Source organism: Hyperolius riggenbachi, chromosome 9 (genome assembly GCF_040937935.1).
Source record: "Hyperolius riggenbachi isolate aHypRig1 chromosome 9, aHypRig1.pri, whole genome shotgun sequence".
NCBI classification, from domain to species: domain Eukaryota; kingdom Metazoa; phylum Chordata; class Amphibia; order Anura; family Hyperoliidae; genus Hyperolius; species Hyperolius riggenbachi.
Genome location: NC_090654.1, coordinates 271,143,321 through 271,160,606, shown reverse-complemented (window position 1 = coordinate 271,160,606; position 17,286 = coordinate 271,143,321). Strand labels below are relative to the sequence as shown.

At 49.5% G+C, this 17,286-nt stretch overlaps 1 protein-coding gene across 1 annotated transcript in view; it reads right to left on the bottom strand.

The window, feature by feature from the left end:
* Positions 1–17,286, bottom strand: part of LOC137533268 (cholesterol 24-hydroxylase-like) — a 71,616-nt gene that overhangs the window by 14,935 nt on the left and 39,395 nt on the right. The window lies entirely within an intron of this gene.

Genomic DNA, 17,286 nt, shown 5'->3' with positions numbered 1-17,286 from the left:
TTTTCAAAGCACTTTTTCCCTATACTTTGTATTGAAGTGCAAACGCTCAGGAAATGGCGCAGGAGCCGCGTTGGGGATTGGATAGAAAGCTCATCGCTTATGTGAGAACACTCACATAGAGCAACTAGAGATGTCGCGAACCTCCGATTTTCGGTTCGCGAACCCCCGCGAAAGGTTCGGTTCGCGTAGACTTCAATGGGGAGGTGAACTTTGAAAAATAGAAAAAATTCTAACGCCTAGAAAAATGATAGAAAACATGTTTCAAAGGCTCTAATACCTGGAGAAATGTTAGCCTGGGACATTTGATGTGTATTTCACTCAATCATGTCCCAGGCATGATTGAGTGAAATACACATCAAATGTCCCAGGCTAACATCTAGGTTTCACACAGACCCCTATTTTAGGACTCCCTCCTCCCTTCTACCCTTCTACCTATTCCCTCCTACCGGAGGGAGGAGGGTCTCATCTGCCAGAGAATTATATTATTTCAAAAGCCAGTTTACATACCATAGCTGAGAATTGAACCCAGGTCTCACTGTGTGGTGGGCAAGTACCTTAACCGCTGTACCACAACAGTACTAACTGAAGCTGGCCAAGCATTTACCATTTATGCTCAATCCAAGAGAAACATTAGACAAGATAGCAGCATTAGGAAGACTTGCCTAAGGTCTCCTACTGAATAGGTGCTGGCTTACTGAACAGACAGAGACGAGATTCGAACTCTGGTCTCCTGTGTCAGAGGCAGAGCCCTTAACCATTACACCATGCAGCCACTGCTTACAGAGATGTAGCCAGACATGGCCTTGTATTTTGTGTTCAACAGTTGTCCAAAGAGAACCTCAGATAGCCAGGTAAATTCATATCCGGGAGGAGGGAGGAGGAGCCCACAAGAGCCTAATTAAAATCTCCCTAGCAGAGTGTGTACCAGCTGTCCCTTAACTAATTAGTGTAGGCAGACAAGTGAGTCAAATGGTATAAGGACCTTGCTTGGAGGAGGGAAGGGGGGCGGGCCTCCAGCATTGAGAGCAGTGTGTTTGGCAATAATGTGTCTGCTGACTGTGATGTTAAGGGTCAAAGTTTTGCTCCATAGAGCATTATGGGGAGAATCGAACTTCCGGGAAAGTTCGCGTTTGGTAGGCGAACGTGAACCACCGAAGTTCGCCTGGAACCGTTTGCCGGCGAACCGTTCGGGACATCTCTAAGAGCAACATTGCAGAAGTGCATTTAAAGGGATTTTTAAAATCACCAGCGCAGTCTAGCTTTGCCCGGAATGATTATAGCTGAGTCCGTCTTCTGTGATGCCTTTTCAAGCCCAAGCCTGCCCCCTTGTTTGCTGCTTCGAGGATAAATAGCAGGAAAGCAGAGCCACAAGGGGGCAGGCTTGGGCTTGAAAAGACATCACAGAAGACTGACTCAGCTATAATCATTCCGGGAAAAGCCAGACTGAATGCTCAGTCAGGTATTCTGTTCAGGGCTGATAACAGGCAGATTTAGCAGAGAAGAATGAAACAGAGAGCAAGGTAGGTGTTTTCTCTAATGTTCCCACTGATATATATGGTAAAATACATGAGGGTGCTCAGTCTCTAGTTCCCTTTAAAGGGGGTAGTTATACTTACCTGAGGCTTCCTCCAGCCCCATGAGGAGGATGAGCTCTCTCCCTCCCTGTTAACTTGGTATGCCCCCCAGTAATCTGTTCGGCCACATTCCCTCTGCGCCTGCGCATAACGCTCCGGGCTGCAGGAGCGTGACAGGGGTGCGCATGCGGCCGGGCATGTGCAGTTGAGTGCGGCCGGCCAGTTTACCGGGGTGTATATCAAGTGAATGTAGAGGATGGCGAGGGAGCCCATGCACTTCCTGGGGCCGGAGGAAGCCAAGATAAGTAGAACTAGCCCCTTTAATCCCATCTCCGGTACACTTTAAAAAGAAAAAAGGAGGTGGCTTACCTCAATCACCACATTCTCATGAAACAAAGTTAGGAGACTGTCGTTATTGAGGTAAGCCATACATCTCCACCTGCTTGAAGTGGTCGGTTGCCCCTTACGCATCGCAGACCACCTTTGTGGGTAATCATTTGTGTAATAACAAATTACTGTATTTTTTGGACTAGAAGATTCACTCCCCCCCCCCCCCCCCCAAAAAAAAAAAAGTGGGGAGAAAAAGTCACTGCGTCTTATAGTCCAAATGCAGAGAGTACCTGACTTGTGAACGCCTGCCAATACCAACCTCCAACCCGCAGCAATGTCGGGGACTCCCTGTACTGTGCCCATGCAGAGGAGGACACAGGGAGACTAATGGAGAACACAAGGGTGACACAAAGGGGCATAGAGGAGGACACAAGGGGGCATAGAGGACACAAGGGAGATACAAAGGGGTAAAGAGGAGGATTCATGGAGGACAGAGGCGGACACAAGGGTGAACAGGAGGACATAAGGGGGACAGAGGAGGACACGGAGATACAAGAGGTACAAGGGGGCATGAGGTACAAAGGGGGCATAATCCACAGGATGCCCCTTCACCATGGATGCACCAGGTTTAGTATATATATATTTTTTTCCCCCGGTTTTTGTCCTCTAAACCTAGGAGTGTCTTATAGTCTGAAAAATACGGTATTCCTTATTCCCATAACATATTGCACTATTTGGGCTCATGTTGTCTCTGTGCTTTTTTTTTTTAAGTGGGATGAAAGTCCCTTAATAAAATATTGAATACAAAATATTTGCTCCCCAGAAAGTGTATTATTCAAATTGCAAAGTAGAAACCAGGTGGACAAGCACCCAAATGGGGACAGACCTGTGCTTAAGTGGATAGACTCAATAGCCCTTAGAGCAGTGGTTCCCAACCCATGTGCCGCAACACATACATGTGTCGCGGCAGCTCCGGGTATGTGTCGCGGCTCTCTCGGAGGGGAGCAGCGCAGTGGAGGGAGAGCTGTGGGCAGCGGTGGAGAAGGGGGCCATCTCCTCCCCTTCTCTCACCTTAGGGTGCTCTGCCTCCCTTGCTCTCCCCTCTGATACTAAGTGTGGCGGCGCTTGGCAGCGGGCGGAACTTACTTTCCGTGTCGCTCCAAGCGCCGGCCGGAAGTTCTGGTTCTGCAGCCGCTGCTTTAGTCTGGATCAGGCCAGAGTAGTGACAAATCATCCCGCGCCGGCGACGAGACCAGACGGAGACACGGAAGGTAAGTTCCTCCCCTCTGCCAGTCACCGCACTTCGTTACGGAGGAGAGAGCGAGGGAGGGAGAGCACCCTGAGGTGCCGCTCTCCTTCCCTCGCTCTCTCCTCCTGGGGGGGGGGGGGGGGGGGCACCTGGCTACATATACTGGGCACATACATCCCTGGCTACATATACTGGGCACATATACCTCTGGCTACATATACTGGGGACATATATCGGGGACATATACACCTGCCTACATATACTGGGGACATATACCCCTGGCTACATATACTGGGCACATATATGTATATAAAATCACACTAGACTCACACCTAAACCAGGTCTGTGACTCTAGACCTGGAAGCCGGTGCCAACTTCTGCAGGTACACCACTCCTGCCTCAACGTACTACACACCAGGAATGAAGACGGCACACAGAAGGCTATTTCAAGTAATCTGTATTGAGTGCATACAGTTACAGAGTGTCAGGACACGACATGTTTCGGGCCACGCCCTTCCTCAGGTGTGCCCCTCCCAGCACACATGACACCCTTATACCCCACCCACAGGAAGTCACCTGTATCAGGTGACCAAATTGAAATTTCAAATAAACAACCAATCACATATTACAAAATAGACCTAAACAAACAAGGGAACAACTGGCTGTTTGTCATTATGTGCATTTACTGGTGAAAAGCTGTCTTTTATTATGTGCATTTACTGGTGAAAAGCTGTCTCTTACGTGCATTTACTGGTGAAAATCTGTCTCTTATGTGCATTTACTGGTGAAAAGCTGTCTCTTTTTATGTGCATTTACTGGGGAAACGCTGTCTCTCATTACGTGCATTTACTGGTGAAAGGCTGTCTGTCATTACCTGCTTTTACTGGTGAAACGCTGTCTCTTATGTGCATTTCGTGGGGAAACGCTGTCTCTCATTACATGCATTTAGTCTACGTGTCACGGAGATCTGAACATTTGGTTTGATGTGTCACGACTCCAAAAAGGTTGGGAACCACTGCCTTAGAGAGTCAATCGAAGTCCAACGCTAGGAATCCACAGCACCACGTCAATGATGTATAGCTCTTTTATTGTTAAAATAACAGAGACAGCCATAACAGCTTCCTCAAGCGGGGTCAGGCTCTCTCTGAAGTGTAAGACAAATACTGCTCTTTACAGTATATAGTGACCATAGGTACAAAATAACCAATCAGGATGCAGAGAGGACACGGAGGACCTGATGGGAAACTACAGAAAGCCACGTATGTATGCATCTATGTATCTATGACTTAAAGAGTCTGAAGCAAGAATAAATCTCGCTTCAGACCTCATAGATAGCAGGGGCATGTGTGCCCCTGCTAAACCACCGCTATCCCGCCACTAAACGGGGGTCCCTTCACCCCCAAATCCCCTCCGTGCAGCGCATCCCCTCTTCCTGGTTGGGGCAGGGCTAACCGCCGCAGCCCTGCCCCACGCGCGTCTGTCAACGCGTATCTCCGCCTCTCCCCCGCCCCTCTGTCTTCCTTCACTGAGAGGGGCGGGGGAGAGGCGGCGATGCGCCGCTGATAGACGCGACTGGAGGCAGGGCTGCAGCCGTTAGCCCTGTCTCCAGGAACGACCAATCTTACGACCAAGGTTTGCGGGGGGGGGGGGGGGGGGTGAAGGGACCCCCGTTTAGCGGCGGTTTAGCAGGGGCACACATGCCCCTGCTAACTATGAGCTCTGAAGCAAGATTTATTCTCGCTTCAGAGTCTCTTTAAATCCAACTGACCAATCAAAGAGAATCATGAAAATTCAAAATCCCCCCTACCTCCTAACTCCAACTGTCCAGTAAGAGAGGACCCGATGGGGAACTGAAGTTCCTACCCATATGTGTCACGCCAAACAACTTCCTGAAAACGTCTTGCTAGTCCCGTGATGTACGCATTCACGTATGCATAAAAACGGCAGCGCATGCATAAAAACGTAAGCATTGCCTGTGCGTAAAGCGCCTGCGTAAAAATGTATGCGTAGTTCCCGCGATAAGGCATCACATACAAACTACATAGCCATATGCATAAAGCGTGCATGCAAATATAACGGGTAAAAACATAATCAGACGCGTAAAAATATAAATGACATCTCTGTTATTTTAACAATAAAAGAGCTATACATCACTGACGTGGTGCTGTGGATTGGTTGTGCTGCTATTCAAATTGCAAATCATTTTGAAAAGTGTACAGATCCCAGCTGGATGACCTGCCAGCTCTGTTAACCTCCTTAGCGGTAACCCCGTGTGTGACACGGGGTAAGCCGCCGGAGGGTGCCGCTCAGGCCCTGCTGGGCCGATTTACTTAATTTTTTTTTTGCTGGACGCAGCTAGCACTTTGCTAGCTGCGCCAGCACCCCGATCGCCGCCGCCGCGCGCCCGATCGCCGCTATCCGGTGCGGCGCGCGCCCCCCCCCCCCCCAGACCCCGAGCGCTGCCTGGCCAATCAGTGCCAGGCAGCGCCGAGGGGTGGATCGGGTCTCCCAATGACGTCCCGACATCGCTGACGTCGGTGACGTCATTCCGCCCCGTCGCCATGGCGACGGGAGAAGCCCTCCAGGAAATCCCGTTCTTTGAACGGGATTTCCTGATCGCCTATCGCCGGAGGCGATCGGCTTGGCTGGGGGGATGCCGCTGAGCAGCGGCTATCATGTAGCGAGCCCTCGGCTCGCTACATGATTTTAAAAAAAAATAATTAAAAAAAACTGCTGCGCTGCCCCCTGGCGGTATTTTTCATACCGCCAAGGGGGTTAATAAAGCAGATCTGAACTCAGAATTTCCTCTCTGCTCTAAAAGATAAGCAACAGCATAATACCATTTAAAGAAAAAAAAAACATTTCTTTGTTACAGCTGATACAAATCCTGCAATACATCTACAGTGTGTCTACTTCCTGCTTTCATGGAAGTAGATATAAGGTTAACATCCTGGGTTTAAAAATTAGCTGCCCTGCCGAGGCCACCAGCTGACACAGCTGGGAGATCAAATTACAGTTTAGATTAGTCACATGAGGGGGAATTGGACGGGCTAAACTCTCTAAATACATACAGGGTGCATTTCTCGTTTTCTCTGTCCTGTGTAAGAGTTCGGGTCCACTTTAAATGATCCGCATCCGTAGGTGGAGGAAGCTGCTAGGTTGCAAGGCATTGTGGGAGGGGTTTTTTTTTGGGGGGGGGGGGATGGTTATTATGAGAAGGTGCCAGAGAGGCATATTCACACATGACTTCTGATTAGTAAGGCTTGGTTTACACAGAGCTGTACATTTCAGGTCTAGCCCTGTCCTGTCAGTTTTCCCTGACTGCATTGGTGCTGTGTACACCTTTTATGTGTGAACACACCAATAGAAATACATACAAAACTGATAGGACTGGACACCTTTTTATGTGTGATCCCAGCCTCTGTGCAGCTCATCCACAGCTTGCGTTACTCTCTGCCTTCTGCTCTGTTCGGCTGCAGTGAAGAGTTATCTACCTGAGCGCAGCAACAAACCAGCAGAGTGAAGGGGAGAGATAAAGTCAGCCTGGCTGCCCTCCAAGTTTCTCAGCTTCACTGTCTCAGCTAATTACTGATAAGGAAGTATCTCTGTGCACAGAGGAAGGAAGGTTACAGGCTGGGCTGCAGGGGACAACCTTATCAGTAACGTTTATTCTCTCTCACTACAATGGAATGTTACAGACTGCAGTGTACCAGCGAGGCACGCCAGGCTTTAGAGGGGGCTTCGCTGTTCTGCTGGTGTCCTGCTCTGTGCTCTGCTGTGCAGCCCCCCTGGCCCTTCTAGCATAACTCGCATGCTTTGGATCGGGACATGTGAGTTAGAGAAGGGGCTGGGGGCAGAGCAGGGGGACCTGAGGTGACACAAAGGGGAACAAGAGTTGCCGCACAGCAGGGGGACAAGCTGACACAGGGGACACAAACAGGGACAAAAAATGCACAGGGAACAAGTAGGGTAACAGATGACACAGGGGGACATGAGGCAAAAGAGGCACAGGGGGGGACAGAGGTGACACAGAGGGGGACAAAAGAGGCACAGGGGGGACAGAGGGGGATGAAATAGAGTGAATTCAGGTTAAGAACGGACCTACAGTCCCTATCACGTTTGTTAACCAGGGACTACTTGTATTCCTCTAGTCACTTTTATTAGCTACGTCTTGCTAATACTGAGTATGACCTTTTTTTGCCATCAGAACTGCCTTAATTCTTCATGGCATTCTTCAGAGATGCTTGGTCCATATTGACTTAAAAGCATCATGCAGTTGGCTCCACACACATCATGTCCACACACATCATGTCCTGGCCATGCCCAATTTTTTGCCGCCTCGCCCGCTGCTCTCTTCGGAAGGGGGGGGGGGGGGGGGGGGAGGAGGAGCACGGACTGGTTGTGGCCACAATAGCCTCAACTGTGAGCTTGTCAGCTTTTCTCAATCACACATGCCCGTGACCTAGGCTACATGCACACAGTGGGGGTGATTGTAGTCTCAGGGTGGTGGGAGGGCAAAGTAAGTGTTCTGTACTGGGAAGAAAAAAAAAGATAAGGGAGGAAGTGACATCATCTTGAGCTTCATCAGTAGCGTCCCTATCATAGGGCGCAGGGGGGCGGGGCGCACCGGGTGTCAGACACCCAGGGGGGTGTCACCACGACCCCCCACAGCAGCACAGCAGGAGGGTGAAAGCAGCGCTAGAAGGAGGGGCAGTGGGGGCAGCGGTGGGGAGGGGGGAAATATCCCCCCCCCTCCCTCACCTGGGACCCCTCCTTCTGCCTCCATAGCTAATTGTCGGGGTGGCCGGAGGCGTGCTAAGAATTACTCACCTCATTTCCGCGTTCCAAGCGTGGAGCGCAGCCGCAGCGTCATGTCGTTACAGGTCTCCGCCTTCAATGCCGCCCACTGTGCTTCCTGATTAGTGGAAGCACAGTGGGCGGCATTGAAGACGGAGACCTGTAACGACATGACGCTGCGGCTGCGTTCCACGCTTGGAACGCGGAAATGAGGTGAGTAATTCTTAGCACGCCTCCTGCCACCCCGCACTTCCCGACAATTAGCTATGGAGGGGGAGAGAGGCAGAAGGAGGGGTCCCAGGTGAGGGAGGGGGGGATATTTCCCCCCTCCCCACCGCTGCCCCCACTGCCCCTCCTTCTAGCGCTGCTTTCACCCTCCTGGGGGCAACTATACTAGCTATACTGGGGCAACTATACTAGCTATACTTAATGGGGGCAACTATACTGGCTCGGGGCAACTATACTAGCTATACTGGGGCATATATACTAGCTATACTTACTGGGGGCAACTATACTGGCTGGGGGCAACTATACTAGCTATACTGGGGGCAACTATACTAGCTATACTTACTTGGGGCAACTATACTGGCTGGGGGCAACTATACTGGCTGGGGGCAACTACACTAGCTATACTTACTGGGGGCAACTATACTAGCTATACTGGCGGGGGGCAACTATACTAGCTATACTTACTGGGGGCAACTATACTAGCTATACTGGCAGGGGGCAACTATACTAGCTATACTTACTGGGGGCAACTATACTAGCTATACTGGCTGGGGGCAACTATACTGGCGGGGGGCAACTAAACTAGCTATACTTACTGGGGCAACTATACTAGCTATACTGGCTGGGGGCAACTATACTGGCGGGGGGCAACTAAACTAGCTATACTTACTGGGGGCAACTATACTAGCTATACTGGCGGGGGGCAACTATACTAGCTATACTGGCTGGGGGCAACTATACTAGCTATACTGGCTGGGGGCAACTATACTAGCTATACTGGCTGGGGGCAACTATACTAGCTATACTTGCTGGGGGCAACTATACTAGCTATACTTACTGGGGGCAACTATACTAGCTATACTGGCTGGGGGAAACTATACTAGCTAAACTGGGGGCCACTATACTGGGGGCCACTATACTAGCTGTACTGGGGACTACTATACTACCTACACTGGCTCCTGGCGCTACCTAAACTAGGGGGCACCTCTCACTACCTAAACTATCTAGGCCAGCCAGCCCAACATCACCACCAGCCAACCAGCCCAGAATCGCTGGCAAAAAGGCCACAGCATCACCCCCAGTCAGGCCAGCATTTACTTCAACCAGCCAGGCACAGCCACAGCATCACCGCCAGCCAGGCCAGCCACAGCATCACCGCCAGCCACAGCATCACCGCCAGCCAGCCAGCCCAGCCACAGCATCACCGCCAGCCAGCCCAGCCACAGCATCACCGCCAGTCAGGCCACAGCATCACCGCCAGTCAGGCCACAGCATCACCGCCAGTCAGGCCACAGCATCACCGCCAGCCAGGCCACAGCATCACTGCCAGGCCTTTCAGTCCACACAGTATTGCCAGCCAGGCACAGCAGCCAGTAGAGGAGAATTCAGAAGCCAGGTGAGAAGTGTCTACCATATTAAGGGGGCATTCTGCCCATTTATGTGAAATGCTGTCTATTTATGTGCCTTATGATTGCTGAATTTGTCTTGTTGGGGGCCTCATGATTGCTGAATTTGTCTTGTTGGTGGCCTCATGATTTGTTGGGTGCCTCAAGATTTCTGAATTTGTCTTGTTGGGGGCCTCATGGTTGCTGAATTTGTCTTGTTGGGGGCCTCATGATTGCTGAATTTGTCTTGTTGGGGGCCTCATGATTGCTGAATTTGTCTTGTTGGGGGTCACATGATTGCTAACTGTGAGACTATGGGAAAAGCTGAATCCTTATCATATGAGACAATAGCCTTAAATCTACTTTTTTAGCTTTTTAAAACAGAAAATAAAATTGGGGGGAGGGGGTTTCTAAAACAATACATTTTTCAGGAGTAGGATGGATGAAATTGTTTATCTTCACAGTTTATTTTCAACTTGGATTTTCCATAATGTTCACGTATGAGTTTGTATTTAGTTTAAATTGCTGTTGGCACTTTGCGATAGATAAGTGACTTTTGGGTTGCAGTTTGGGCACTCGGCCTCCAAAAGGTTCGCCACCACTGTCCTAATCTAATGTACCACCATTGGTAAGTTCATGTAAATTTGTCTCCACCCGTGACCACACCCACATTTTGGTCCATGACCACACCCATTTTTCAGCGCAGCCGCACAATGTAGCCCCATTTTTCGGCTAAGCGTTGTCTTCCTGATTGGGGGGGGGGGGGGGGGGGTGTCTGTGGATAATCAGCACCGGGTGCCAAATACCCTAGGTACGCCACTGAGCTTCATAAAGGAAAAGTCAAGATGGGAATCACGGCAAAGTGTTTTCTTTTTATGATCTTTTTTTATCAATACTAGCGGATGACCCGGCGTTGCTCGAGTATGTATTTGGTTGGTGTCGGCTCCGCCCACTTTTTCTAACACTAACACACAAACACTCAATGACCAAGTTTGTGAGCTTTGGCATAAATAATTTGTATATGCTCATAGAAATTAAACAAATCAGATTGGTGATTTGTGACTCCACCCCTCTCCAGCATTTGAACCCCAGTCACCTAATCACCAACTGTAGCAGGTTTGAGGCATCTGCTATTAACAGTGTAAAAATGGCAGCAATTTAAATATTCCCCTTGAAAATCAACGCATTTTGATGGCAGCTCCACCCACTTTCTATTTGCGCTTGCGGGGGGGGGGGGCTCTTCAAAGCCCCCCTCCGCAGTGCTTCCCCTTCCCTCCCTCTCCCTCCACCTGTGAGCGGCGCAGGACAGAAATCCGTGGCCGTGCTTCAGCCTATCAGATGCCGGCGATCCCCGGCCAATCAGAGGCCGGGGATTGCCGATCTCCTCTACGGCGCTGCTGCGCAGCAGCGCCGTATGTATGTAAACAGCGGGGAAGATCTTCCCCGCGTGTTAACATTTACCCTGCGAGCCGCGATCGGAGGCTCGCAGTCACGGAGACACCCTCCGTGAACTGACATGGAACGGCCGCTCGTTTCCATGGAAACCACTTCAGGATTCAGGGGCGTACTTATGCGTACGCAGAATCCTGAAGTGGTTAATATACCCCTTGAAAATCAACTGATGAATATTGATTGGCTTTTTTAGGCTCCACCCACTTTTCCGAATATTAATCCCAGTCACCCAGTAACAAACTTTGCAAAGTTTGAGAACCCTGCCATTAGCAGTGAAGAAGGGCTGCAGTTTACATTTTCCCAGGAAAATCTGTTTTTGACTCCACCAAGTTTTAGTAACCTTGACACCAAGTCACTCAATGACCAAGTTTGTGAGCTTTCGGGTTCCTGGCATCAAAATTGTGTGAATGGAAGCAGTTTATCCAGCAAGGAAATCTGATTGGATGTTTGTGGCTCCGCCCTTTTAGTTAATTTGAACCCCAGTCACTTAATGACCGACTGTACCAGGTTTAAGGCCTCTGCCATTAACAGTGTAAGAGTGGCAGCAGTTTCAATATTCCCCTTGAAAATCAATAGGTGAATTTTGATTGGCTGTCACAGGTTCCACCTACTTTTCCAAATATTAATCCTAGTCCCCCAGTGACCAACTGTGTCAAGTTGGAGAACCCTGCCATTAACAGTGTAATGCTGGGCATACACGGCGAGTGTCTTGTTATTAATCGAGCTGATGGCTCGATTGATAATATCCGACGTGTCCTATCACCGCGGCGGATAGATTCCGCGCTCGATCCCCGCGGGCGGACAATGCAAAAAACGAAGCGCTGATAAGGAAGTGCCCGCGGGGACGAGCGGGAATCGATCCGGGCGGCGCGATTCCCGCGCATTATCTAACCGTGTGTTCCCAGCATAAGAATGGCTGCAGTTTATATTTTCCCCAGTAAAAAGTTGGTTGTTTTTGGTTGTTTCTAACCTTGCCATACAGTCACTCAATGACCAAGTTTATGAGCTGTGGGGTCCTTGGCATCAATAAGTTGCATTTTTCCATTGAAATTAAACAAATCTGATTGGCTGTTTGTAGCCTGCCCCCTTTTCAGAATTTAAACCCCAGTCTCCCAGTGACTGACTGTAGCAGATTTGAGGCCTCTGCCATTAAGAGAGTAAGAATGGCAGCAATGTAATGTAAATGTAAATATTCCCCTTGAAAATCAATAGGTGAATTTTGATTGGCTGTTGTAGGCTCCACCCACTTTCTAAATATTAATCCCAGTCACCCAGTGGCCAACTGTGTCATAGTTTGGAAGCCCTGCCATTTAACAGTGTAAGAATGGCTGCAGTTTATATTTGACCAGTGGAACTTGTTTTTGGCTCCACCCACTTTTTGTAACCTTGACACACAGTCACTCAATGACCAAGTTTGTGAGCTTTTGGGTTACTGGCATCATAAATGTGTGAATGGAAGCAGTTTATCCAGCAAGGAAATCTAATTGGCTGTTTGTGGCCCCGCCCCTTTAGTGAATTTGGACACCAGCCAATGACCGACTCTAGCAATTTTGAAGCCTCTGCCATAAACAGTGTAAGGATGGCAGCAGTTTAAATATTCCCCTTGAAAATGGATCTATATAGATTTACCTAATACTACCGTAACTATAATTGGATAGGTAAGCAATACTAACCATTACCTATCAGTTGCCCTTCCACAGCACATCCGCCACTCTCCCACCTTTGAAATCTTTAAACGCTCCCTCAAAACCCACCTTTTCCGACAAGCATATTCTCTAGCTTAGACCATGCTCCCACTAAGTAACCTAATTACGCACTGCCTGTACATACACTGTATACTTCCCCCACCTTTTGTTTCCACCCCATTCCTTGTAAGCTCGCAAGGGCAGAGCTCTCACCCTTTTGTGTCATGGAATGTTATTAATTTAATTGCTGGCACTCTGTTAGACATTTTATACATTTTAGTCATCAGGTTAAATTTGCTATTGTAATCAGCATTGCTGTATTTTGTATCAGTGTTCATATTTGACGTATATCATTGTCATAATGTATCCCTTGTTTGTTTTCTTACATTGTACAGCGCCACGGAATATGTTGGCGCTTTATAAATAAATAAAAATAATAATCAGTTCATTTTTTTCACTTTTTTCTTTAAAGAGAGTCTGAAGCGAGAATAGATCTCGCTTCAGACCTCATAGCTAGCAGGGGCATGTGTGCCCCTGCTAAACCGCCGCTATCCCGCGGCTTACCGAGGGTCTTTGTCCCCGCAAATCCCCTCAGTAATGCGGGGGAGCGCTTCCGCATTGGGGCAGGGCTAACCGCCGCAGCCCTGCCCCACGCGCGTCTGTCAGCGCGTATCTCCGCCTCTCCCCCGCCCCTCTCAGTCTTCCTTCACTGAGAGGGGCGGGGGAGAGGCGGCGATGCGCGTCTGATAGACGCGCTGAGAGGCAGGGCTGCAGCCGTTAGCCCTGCCTTCAGGAAGGAAAATAAGCGACCAAGTCTGCGACCAAGGTTTGCGGGGGGTGGGTTGGGGGGTCAGGGACCCTCGTGCAGCCGCGGGATAGCGGCGTTTTAGCAGGGGCACACGGGGCACACATGCCCCTGCTATATATGAGAGCTGAAGCGAGATTTAGTCTCGCTTCAGTGCCTCTTTAAATATGCGGTTTTATCCCACTGTAAGGTGTCGAGGCAGCCAATACTCTTTACTTTTTTCTAGATAAGATGGTGACCTTTCATCTGATAAATGGCAGTGGAATCTGCAGTCTGGAAAAAATCCTATCATAAAATAATATATCAGGTCATAAATTTCTGCAGTGGAATGCAACAGATAAGCCAGGAGTGGATAGACATGAGCTGCTGCAGACAGAAATAGTTGGCCTTGACCTGTTAGGTTATCTGGCCCAGTAAAATGCAGGGCAGCAGACACCGTGTTTAACCATTTAAAGGAGTTATCAGGCGATTCTAAGGAAAATAAGTGCTACTTACCCAGGGGCTTCGTACAGCCGCAAGCTCCCAGCATGTCCCTTGCTGCAGCTCCGCGGTGAGCCGTTTGCCGCCGCTGCCTCCCGGACCCCGGCGATGCTTGACGGCGCCACTCACACAGACGCAGTACAGGCCGACCTCCAGGTCAGCCTGACGTCATTGCCGAGGACCGGGAGGCAGCGGCGGCTGACCGCGGAGCTGCGGCGAGAGACATGCTGGGAGCTTGGGGCTGGACGAAGCCCCGGGTAAGTAGCACTTATTTTCCTTAGAATCGCCTGATAACTCCTTTAAAAGGGACACTGTAGGGGGGGGGGGGGGGGGTCGGGGGAAAATGAGTGGAACTTACCGAGGGTTTCTAATGGACCCCGCAGACATCCTGTGCCTGCGCAGCCACTCACCGATGCTCCGGCCCCGCCTCCGCTTCACTTCTGGAATTTCAGACTTTAAAGTCTGAAAACCACTGCGCCTGCGTTGCCGTGTCCTGACTCCTGCTGATGTCACCAGGAGCATACTGCGCAGTCCCAGTATGGTCTGTGCCTTCGCAGTTCGCTCCTGGTGATATCAGGGGAAGCGAGGACACGCAGGCGCAGTGGTTTTCAGACTTTAAAGTCTAAAATTCCAGAAGTGAACCGGAGGCGGGGCCGGAGCATCGGTGAGTGGCTGCGCGGGCACAGGACGTCTGTGGGGGACCATTAGAAGCCCTGGGTAAGTTCAACTCATTTTCCCCCGACCCCCCTACAGTATCCCTTTAAAAATGACGCTACCTGCTAAAGCTACGCCCTGTTTTGATGCTGATCTGGCTGCCAGGGCGTAGATTTCAAATCACCAATGCCACGCGTTCCCACCACTTCCGCCGCTCCCTATGATCTCGCCGCTATCTCCCCGCCGCAGCTCATTCATTGGCTCCTGACCTTGTCTATCCACGTAATAATAATAATTCCTTTTTTTGTATAGCGCTTTTCTCCTGGCGGACTCAAAGCGCCAGAGCTGCAGCCACTAGGGCGCACTCTATAGGCAGTAGCAGTGTTAGGGAGACTTGCCTAAGGTCTCCTACTGAATAGGTGCTGACTTACAGAACAGGCAGAGCCGAGATTCGAACCCTGGTCTCCTGTGTCAGAGGCAGAGCCCTTAGCCAGTACACCATCCAGCCACCGCTGGATAGTGAATGTAATGGCTTACATTCATAGACAGGGTCAGGAGCCAATGATCGCTTCTCCTGACCGGCTCACTGGAACTCTGCTGTCATAGAGACAGAAGAGTGGGTAGCCGATGTGCAGCGCTTTTGTGTGCCAATTCGTCTGTATTCCGCCGTTTCTTAAGGACCAGAGACCGCTGGTACTTAAGTGGTTAACTGAGCCTTAAGGCAGACCTGAACTCAGAACTTCCTCTCTGTTCTAAAAGATAAGCAACAGCATAATAACCTTTACAGAAAAACATTACTTTGTTACAGCGGATACAAATCCTGCAATAAATCTGCAATGTGTCTACTCCCTGCTTTCATGGAAGCAGACATAGGGTTAACATCCTGTGTTTACAAATTAGCTGTTCAGTCGAGGCAGCTAGCTGCCACTGAGAGACCAAATTATAGTTGTGGTTAGTTACAGATGAAGGGGAATTAGGGTAAACTCTTTAAATACAGACAGTGCATTTCTCTGTTTGCCTTCTGTCCTGTACCAGAGTTCAGGTCCACTTTAAGGATTTAAAGGATTTTAAGTAAATGTTTCAGGATGCCCATTTTTATGGTACATTTCATGGTTTCCACATCAGAAACACATCCTATCCTACTTAATAAGATCCCTGGTTTCTGTGTCCAGGTGTTCGTGCATGTCGTCATACTGCACATGCGCATGGCCGCGACTTCGCATATGCGCAGTATGGCAGAACTAGAGTGGGTGGCAGGAGGCACTGAATACACCTAGTGCACCTTAAAGGGGAACTTCAGCCTAAACAAACATACTGTTATTAAGTTACATTAGTTATGTTAATTAGAATAGATAGGTAATATAATCTCTTACCCACCCTATTTTAAAAGAACAGGCAAATGTTTGTGATTCATGGGGGCTGCCATCTTTGTCATGGGGGCAGCCATCTTTTTGGTTGAAAGGAGGTGACAGGGAGCAAGAGACACAGTTCCAACTGTCCTGTGTCCTGATCACCCCTCCCAGCTGCACACGCTAGGCTTCAAATGTCAAATTCAAAATGTAAAAAAAAAAAAAAAAGTGCACCAAAACAGCAAAACGAGAACAACAACATCAGAAATCCCATCATGCTTTGCACAGCATCAGGGGAAAAAAGCCCGGGCAGTTTTCTTCTGTGCAGCTAAAAATGAGACTTGTATAAGAGAAACAAAGTTCTGATGCTGTGAAACTGTTAAAGAAACACCAAGCCTTTTCAGTGCTGCCGAGTCGATTTTTAGTCCGGAGGTTCACTTTAAGGCCAAGCTGCAGGGCCGCACAACACAGCACACAAGTGATTCCCAACCCCCCTTTTCTCCCCACCAACAGGGCTCTCTGTTGGTGGGATCTGATCGCCCCCCAGATGTTTGTTTGTTTATATGTATTTGTTTTTGTAATAAAAACGTGTTTTTTTTCCCCCAGCTGTAACCCCCCCCCGCCAGCCAATCCCCGTGATCAGCTGTCATAGGCTTCAGCCTATGACAGCCGATCACCTCTGTGTCTCAGGAGGGGACAGCCGTGTCACAGGGCTGACCCCAGTACAGCGCTGCTGCTGATTGCAGCGCTGTACATGTAAATAAACGGCGATTACGCCGTCTAAACAGTCTCCCGAGCGGCAACAGGCGCTCGGAGACTGAAGGCGGAGCTCCGCCCACCAAGCAGGAGATGCGCGCGCACCCTGCGCGCGATCTCCTGCCAAACACAGCCCCAGGACTTTACGCCAATCAGCGTTAGGCGGTCCTGGGGCTGCCGCCGCGGCCATGCCCATTGGTGTGACGCGGTCGGGAGAAGGTTAATATGAAACAGGCCCAATGGTTAGTATCTACTGTGTATATTGGTATGAAGACCCACCCTTCCAGCAATGCATAGCCTAAGCTGTTTAGCTATGCAGAATTCTCCGTCCAGAGCATTTTGGGAGATCAGGTATATTTTCGCTGGCTTCAGAATTCTCCAAAACAAACATTCCGCAGAGCTGCACCTGACAGAACTAAAGAAGTTGCTGCCTGTGATTAATTTCAGAATGTAAATCAGGGAGATGAAAGGTTTTACAATGTGCAAACACTGACTAAATAATCTATACATCAATATTCTAAGAAAAGAAAAAAAAAAGCATA